Below are 9,018 nucleotides of genomic sequence, written 5' to 3'. Positions count from 1 at the left end.
ATACCTAATTATGATTATATTAACATTGAATTGTGATATTATGATGAATTCATGTGATTTGTATCGTAAACCCTAATCTATTTGATGAATGTAATATTTTGTGTGTTTATTCCGTTAGAGGTGAAATTGAAGGTTCATAGGTGATCTTCCTAAATCAATGTCATGTGTTACTTTGTTCAAATTTGGGAACATATAATCACGAATTGAACTAAACTTTGTTGAATATGATTGATCTTGACTTGTAAAGATGAAATTGAACCTTTATGATCATTATGACTAGAATCACCTAGTAATGAAGAATATGAATAGAATACCTTAAATTTACGTATGAATGGTGATAATAAGAAGTAAAGCTTGAGTATAAGGCTTGTAGTCATGAATGTTGATCACTAGGGTTTTGAGAGTAAAGCCAATGTGATGATCTAGATGTGTTAATGCTTTGAGAGTAAAGTCTAAATGAGAATAGAAGCTTAAATGGATAGAGTTATGGTGAAAGATCTTTGCCTAACTAATCTACCTAATAAATGCTTGAATATGTGAACTAATAGATTCACTTGAGTCATGAGAATACTAATGTCTAATGTAGAATTCTAGATAAGGTATTATGCATGAATATAGTATGACATGAGAGGTTCTCTCACTTAGAATGATTTTAGGTTGAAAGGTTTTCTCACCTAAAGTGAATCTAAGTCCTAGGACTATAACATGTGATGAGGCTTGTGGTGGTTCCCCTAAATGACACTTACATGATAGGAATGTGTGGTGAGTTCCCTTATTCCTAATTAGTTAGTCATGGAGAGTGTGAGGTGACTACCCTTTATATATGTGTGACTCTCAAGGCAAACGGTGAATAACCATAAGCCTTTAGTTTGATCATGGAGGTGATTACCTATGATCCTTATGTGATGATGTGGAGGAGAATACCTACATTACACATTAAAATTGATATGGATGTGAATACCTATACACCTTAAAATGGACATGGAGGTGAATACCTATGATTCATTAACTAGTATGACTTGCGGAAACTCCCCTTCTCTTTATGATTTATTGATATGAGTGAATAGAGGTGATCACCCTTGTTTGTATGATCCCATGATATATATGGCTTGAGGTAATTCCCCTTGTCCTTTATGATGAACTAAAAATGTATGCCTTGAGGTGATTCCCCTTGCACTTGTGAACATGAGCATGACTAGTTTGGATTGTAGTTCTAGATAACTCTCCAATACATGCAAGACTAAGAGGTGATTACCCTTGTATTTATGATGTTAAGATATGATAAACATGAATGATAAACCTAAAGTGTCTAGCTTAGCATGGGTAGGATTATGGGGTCTTGTTCATGCATGACTCAAGCTTGCCTTAAGCTGACTAATGAGGTGTTTCTCTTATATTGTGTATGCTTAGATAGGATTGTGCTATATTTGCCTTCCTTGACATGATATGATTGACTAAATGTGAAAGTTCCCTTGTCTATATGAAGTAAGCTAATAATGAGACCAAAGTAGGGTAAATATGACAATGATGATTTCAAGGTTATGCTTAGTGTGAAGTGTAGTATGGGATGCCTTTCATACATTGCACAAATGTGCTTTGAGGTTACTTAAGAGTATGGTTCCCTTATGGTAGAAAAGCTTAAGACTTGACAATGTATATAGACTATGATTAAGATGACCAACAAAGAGATACTTGGCTTGGGTGGTATTATGGGATGCTATTTATGCTTTGCATATGTATGCTTTTGAGGTTACTTGGGAATAGTTCTATTATGGTATAGATGACTAAGAGTCAAAGAATGTCTATATGATGCTTATGTTGGACACTTTGCTTATTATGATGATATTTCTCTTATGCTTATGCTTTATGTTTCATGAAGCATTTCATATGATTTTGGATTATGTCTTATATTGACTAACCCTTGTGTTATGCTCTTATGATTATCCTATCTAACATACATTTCTTACTAACGCATACTTTGCCTACATTCTAATCAAATGTAGGGTTTGGAGACTTCAGTGCTATCTTGAAGCTAGGTTTCTAAGGAGCTAAGGAGTTGAAGATCTTGGTGAGTCCTCATAGCTTCGAGGACAAACCAACTATTTCATTTATGTCTTTTATTTCATGTGTTTGAGACTATTGTATGGGTTGTGTCCCAATAATTTAATCTAAAGTGTATTAGATGGTTTGAGACAAACTATAGAAAGACTTCCGCTTGTTTTAATGAAAATGACTTCGATTGTAAAATTTTTAAATTTTTCACACCTTTTTATTATCTTATGTTCATGATATGCTAAGGGCTTGTATGAGACCCCTTCGGGGTCAGGAACACCGTGTTACTTCTAGGGTATACCCCTGGGTTGTGACACCACATCTGAAAGAGAGGGGGAACACTAGGATCCTTAGGTTGTCATCTCTGAGCCTGAGGACGACCATCTGCTATTGGCCTGGCGAGCTGAAACACGCTCCAAGAAGATGCATGATCTGTCTAGGATCCAGGTGCCTCAGACCACTCTTCCTTGTCTAGTTCCAGACTAAGTTGTTGTCCCAGCACCACCTGCATAGTGTCCTTTTCCCCGGTCTATCAATAGAATAATGGCGAGAGAGTGAGGACTATCATTGAACAGAAGAGATTATCCACAAATGGTGTTGTGGACAGATATCTGGAGATCTGGAGCACCTTGAAATCCCACAACTTCCAGATCTTTACTAAACCCCAGGGCCCTTACATTCCTTATTGGGTCCAGGATTATTACACAGCCTATGGAGCTTTGGTGCCACAGGGAAAGAGGAAGGTTGCTACCTTCAAGCCAGTTGACTATGTAGTTGTTAGGGGAAAGAAGGTAAAGTGTGATAGCGATGATGTAAACGTTGTTTTGGAATGCCATGCAGACATTACAGACAACTACCAGAGCTTGATCAAGACAAAGGCTTTGAAGAATATCAAATATTGGTTGGCCCCTCTTTTATCTAACGGTACTCCTAGGTGGATCGAGGCCGGCGTGCAAATTGAGAAGAAAGACCTCAATGTGGCAGTGAGGTACTGGTTTGGCTTCATCAGTAGCACAATCATGTCGTCTCAGAACGATTCTATCCTCCGCCACACAAAGGCGGCCTATCATGGATATATCATGGAAAATAAGCGCAACAATCTAGATTCCATCATAAGACAGTAGATGGCCATGAGAGCCAGGCAGTAGCAAACATCTCTCCCTTTTCTGGTGTTGATCACCGAGTTGTGCAGGCGAGCCTGGGTGCCACGTGATCAGAAGAAGGACGTGGAAGTGATTCCCACCCCCTTTAATGACATCTTACTTATTGAGGCTAAATATTTGAAGGATGAGGCTGAGAAGAAGAGGGCAGCCCCGGTGGACACATCCCCGACTGTTGATATTAAGACACTACCTGCAAAGGCAGTATTGCCTACTCCGGCCACTAGGCCTTCAGGTATTTCTAACTCTGCCCCTTCTATGACTTTGAGCTCTTCTACCGCTCCCCTACCTCCTTGGTCTGTTGCTAGTACTGCTGCATCCCGACCTCTAGTCACCCAGGCCATGTTGCTACGGATGGGGCACCTAGCCTATTTTGTTGATGTGTGTGCCTCTAGGCTAGAGGTTGCAGTTCCTAGGATGATTAAGAGAGCGCTCATCGCTGCTTTGACACCTCTGAGAGATGCTATCAATGCCGTCACGGCGAGGATAGAGATATGTGAGAGAGATCAAGGAGCCACTCATGAGGTTACGGTCTTAAAGGTCGCAATTGTAGAGTTGAGGAAAGATGTGGACCAGCTGAAGTCCACAGATAGGTCGATGATTTTTTGGACCGTGGAGATCCATGCTGATCTGGACACAGACATTTTGGCCTGTTCTGATGTACCTCTAGCTGCCACTAGAGATGAAGTTAGAGCTGATAAGGTTGCTGCAGAGTCTGAGGCTGAGACTGATGAGGAACAACTCAGTGTTTAAGAGGAGACCAACTATGAGGGTTTGACTGAGGTTGAGGAGGCTATGGTACATTCAGCCATTCAGACTTCATTAAGGGAGACTTCTATGGCAGGCTCCAATGGAGCCAGTTTGCCTAAGACCAGAGTGTGACCCTGGGAATTGATTCCTCAACAGATGGAGTGACTGCGATGCAGAATTCACCCCAAGCTTTGCCTGGCAGGATGATATCTTTACCTCCCTCTTTGTTGTTGTATTGATTATCTTTGTTTTAGTTGCATTTGAGGACCATTGTTTTTCTTTTGTGGGTGGGGTGAGGTATTTCCATATCTACCTCTTGTGATTACAATTTTGTTGTTTCTATTGGGTTTTCTGATCTATATTTGTGTTTTAGTTGTGTTTGGATATTAATTTTGTGGATGTTTGAGCTTGTGGCTCTTTGTTTTGAATGAAAATGGTTTTGACTTTTCTAAAAATTTATGCCACCTCTATTGTTTGTGATTGTGGTTGTTCTTATCGGTTATGATCAATACCGATGACTCGAATAATGCTCTTAATTGAACGAAATGAATGTGCGGCTATGATGAGGCCAAATGAACCTGCATAGACAATGTGTGGAGTTTTTGCATCTTGTTGTGACTAGCGGGTTATCGAATGAGTCTCTTGTGATGAACATTGCACACTAGCTAGAATGTGTGGAGTCTCGTTTGATATTGATGCCAATACCTTGTGTGATGAGGTTACCTTGAACATTTTGTGTGATGACACCTTTACCCCGTTGGTCCAGTTGACTAAGTGATGCAAGCACTTGAAATGATCTTAGGAAACAATTTTAAAGAGTGAAACAATTTGACAATATACCTCTTTTGTGGCCAACCTTGTGAGATTTGTGAACCTTGCTTGAACCCTCTTCAGACTTATCCTTTTCTTGGTAGAAACTTGAACAATTGTGATCCCTCTTTATCCATTCACCCATAACTCTCATGAAGTGTGATTTGTTTGAATAGCCAACATAGGCGAAAAACCTAACTTGGGGTGTGGTGAAAAGAGAAGGTAAATCAAGAAGTGTGAAAAATTCCCACTTTGAGCAATGTTTTTAAAAAAGATTAAACTCGTCCATGTACAAAAAAAAAGCAAAAGAAAAAGAATGAAAAAGTTCTGAAATAAAGTAATGGAAGTTGCAAAAGAAATTGGGTATCCGGTAGTCCATTTGAAGTTTCATAATGGGGTAAATTATGAGCATGATCAAAATGTTGAAGAAAAGAAAAAAAGTGATGTTCAGACCATATTTCATGAGGGTAGTAGCCACTGAGCCTAAATAACCATACATTTACACTCAGCTGTGTTATAAGTGTTGAAAAGACCTTGGTGATCTTGAGTGAGCTGAAACGAATGTTGATTGGAAAATAAGGGCAAACCTAAGGGTAAAGTCATGCATGTGTTCAGCTTTGTGAGTGTAAGAGCTGTATGTGATTCCAGAATTATAAATTGTTGAATAACATTGTGTGTCATCTTTGTTGTGAGGGCATTTGAGTATCTTTGTTGAGCTTCAACTTTCATTTGAAGCAAGTATTGTGAACTTGAGCATCTTTGATAATGGTGAGTCACAATTTGAATCTTTGAGTGCACAATTGATCATTGCTTGTGTAAGTTGAGTCTTGTTGTGTGCATTCATGTTGAGTCTTATGCATCACTATTTGAGACATCATTTTTGAACTGGTGATCTTGAGGTTTTACTTGAGGACAAGCAAAATTTTAAGTTGGGGGTGTTCATGAGTCCGAGTTTTCGGCTCATTTGGGGATTTGCTTACATAGATTTAGTGTCCTCAAATGCTTAATTTATGCCATAAACTGATGTTGAACCCTTGATTTTCAGGTATATGAATTGAGGAACAAAGCAAGGACTCTAATAGGCAAAAACAAAACAAAATAAACAGAAGAAATGAACAAAGACAATCATGGTGATCTCCAAGAGCACTTGGCGAATCGCCGAATGGCTAGTTTGACCGCCCAAAGTTCAAGTGTGTTCCAATCCTGAGGGAAGAAACCAAGTCGGTGATAAAAAAGAGAAGTCAGCGAATCTGAACAAAAGATAGATCGCACAAAGTTACAGAACTCGAGGATGTTGAATGCCAAGGGTAAAAGGCGATGGAAGAGGTCAAAGGGCGACTCGCCGAGTTGTTCGGCAGCCCAACTTACTTCTCCAAAAATCCCTTTGTGGCTTAATTTTGGCGACTATGAATTAGATTTTGAACATTGATTTTAGGATGTTAATGTAACGACCCTAAAAATGAACTAGTGAAACTAGAGCCTCATGTGTGTGTGTTTGAGTTTGGTGTGAAGTTTCATTTTTTTCGGAGCTATGGTTGAGGGTTATAGGGGTTAAACATCAAGGTACGACCCCCCAAGGACCAACCAAGGATCCTTGAGGGGGACCCTAAAGCCTAACCCCAAGGCTTCCCTTTAAAGCAAAACGCCGCCAAATATTGTGAACCACGGATGCAATCCACGGCTAGTAGATTGATCTATGACTCGTGGTTTTGCTCCATAGCTCAATCCCCTCCAAACCTAGCCACAACCCCAGAGCACAGACCCACAGGACGGTCCGTGAATGGACCCACGGTCCGTGTGTCCAGGGTGTGAACCATGCCTGTGTAATCTGTCAAAGCACGGCCAAGCCAAGGGTGGTTTGGTAAATTCCTCCCTTGGCTAGTTAAGTATTTGGACGGTTATTTTGGGTTTATTAACATATTTGAACAGTATTAAATCATTTAAACCCTATTTTAGATTTCATTATTCATATTCCCCAAATCAAAACCCTCCCCTCCTAAAGTCTTCTCTCTAGAAACTCCATTGGAGATCAACGTCATGTTCAAGCTAGGGTTGGGGATTCCAAGTTGTCTCTTCTTCAATTTTCGTGGGGAATTAATAGCAAGGTATGGTGGTCTTGATCCTTGTCTAATTTTCCATTCAAGGAGCCAATTCAAAGAAAATTTCAAATCATGAAAATCTAGGGTTTTACTCAATCGCATGGGTTCTTTCATCAAACATTTTCAAATGGTTTCTAATGACAAGTTATGATTGTATTGATGATTTAAGATTAAAATACTCTATGAACCCATGATTTCTCTCAATTCCTAAATTGTGCCTTATGAAGTGGCTTTGTTGATCATGAATGGATGTAGATGGATTATGCCTAAATTGATTTAGATTGTTGAATTGTATCACTATTCATGCCTAATTGTATTAATGAAAGGCTTGTTGGTGAAAGTGAATTAATGGCTTTGAAAGGGTAAGTGATGATCAATTTCTTGTTGAATTAGCATTATGAATTAGATGTTGATCCACTTGAAAGGTGGAGGTCTTTGTTTACTATGTATATTATGGTATTGAATTAATGCATAGATTTTGTGTACCCTACATATGGAGGTTAATATATAATTGTGATATGATGCATATGTGTAGTCTAAATGAATGAATGAGGATCATGTCTAGAAGCTAATTGCGTTAGGATTGAAGGATATCTCTTTAGTAACACTAGTGAGTGGTGATGATTATGTGAAAGGATATTATCACATACACACACTTGAATGAAGAATGAATGAGGTTCAATGGTAATGTTACTGATGAAGTACTTATTGAAAGGCTATTGTCAATTGTACTCTAATGAATTATCGTGATGTGTTGATTGAAAGGATAGTCTCGATCTTACACTAATGAACAAGAATGGGATTCTTAGATGAAAGGCTATTCTTATCATTGAATCTATGAGCTATCCAATGAATGAATGATGGGAATGAGATGGAAGCCGTCACGTGAGTTGAGGCGGGGTTTCTAGTAACAATCTCTTGAGATGGATGCCCTCACGTGAGTTGAGGTGGGGTATCTAGTAACAATATCTTATCCCTTAATGTAATGAATTTTAAAGTACTCTATGGAAATGTGGGTAAAGCACCGAGAGGATATTGAATGAATGGGAGCCCTCACGTAAGTGAGGCAGGGTTTCTAGTAGCAATCTTTTGAGATGGATGCCCTCACGTGAGTTGAGGCGGGGCATCTAGTAGCAATCTCCTTGTCCCTTAAGTATGTTACTAGATAGGTCTAGCTAGTGGATCCACTTAAGCTAAATATCAATTTACCTTAGGCAAGTAGACCAACCCTTACGATGTGGCATAGTACATCGAATTCCATGATCTAGATCTCATGATCTATGTTTGTTAAACGCTTATTCCTATCATGTGAGATGTGCATTATGGTTTCTTGAGAGGTTCTACAAAGTGTGGGTGGTAGTATGGGATGTTATCCATTTATTGCACGAGTAGGCTTTGAGAGGGTCATATTGAGTTCTCTATGTCTTAATGACTATTATTTGAATGTCCTTGTAAAAAGAAGTTAATGATAATGATGATCTAGTTTCTAATGAATGAATGTGCTCTAAATGAAGCTATTGATGAATGTTGACTCTTATATGCTTAAATGTAAAGATGCATGCTATACTTGGGTTGTATTATGAGTTACTTCCTTGTCATGACTTATTCTATATGAATGTTTCATGTCGAGGGTGACTTCAAAGGATTACTTAATGTGAGTATTAGTACAGGATGTTACTTGCACATTGCACAAGTATGACTTAGAGTTGTCTTAGATGTTGGTCTTAATGTGATGATGTCTTTTATATTCTTTATTCTGTAAAAGTGGAAAGGATGAATGGTAAGTTCACTTATGTTGATCTTAAGATGGTACCTTAGTGTGGATGGTAGTATGGGATGCTATCCATACATTGCACAAGGTATAACTTGAGGGTTACTTGAGGTGACGGCTTAAGGTAAATGTAAAGGTTAAGGTTTATATGTTGATCTTGTTCAAATGTGAAAAGGGTGACTTGTATGTTGGTTGTGACTTATATTATGCCTCTTTTATTCAATGTTCATGAAGTTTTACTAATAATGCATAAAGCATGACTTTCATTCAAAAATATCCTTTTTAGCATGTTTTTACATGGCTTCCATACTTAGTACATCTAATGTGCTAACCCCATTGTTCGCCTTTTCTTACTAAAGTGTAGGGTTTGGAGACA

This window comes from Solanum stenotomum, chromosome 3, assembly GCF_019186545.1.
Source record: "Solanum stenotomum isolate F172 chromosome 3, ASM1918654v1, whole genome shotgun sequence".
In the NCBI taxonomy this organism is placed as follows: domain Eukaryota; kingdom Viridiplantae; phylum Streptophyta; class Magnoliopsida; order Solanales; family Solanaceae; genus Solanum; species Solanum stenotomum.
The sequence above is the reverse complement of the archived record's forward strand: the minus strand, read 5'-3'. Positions refer to the sequence as shown.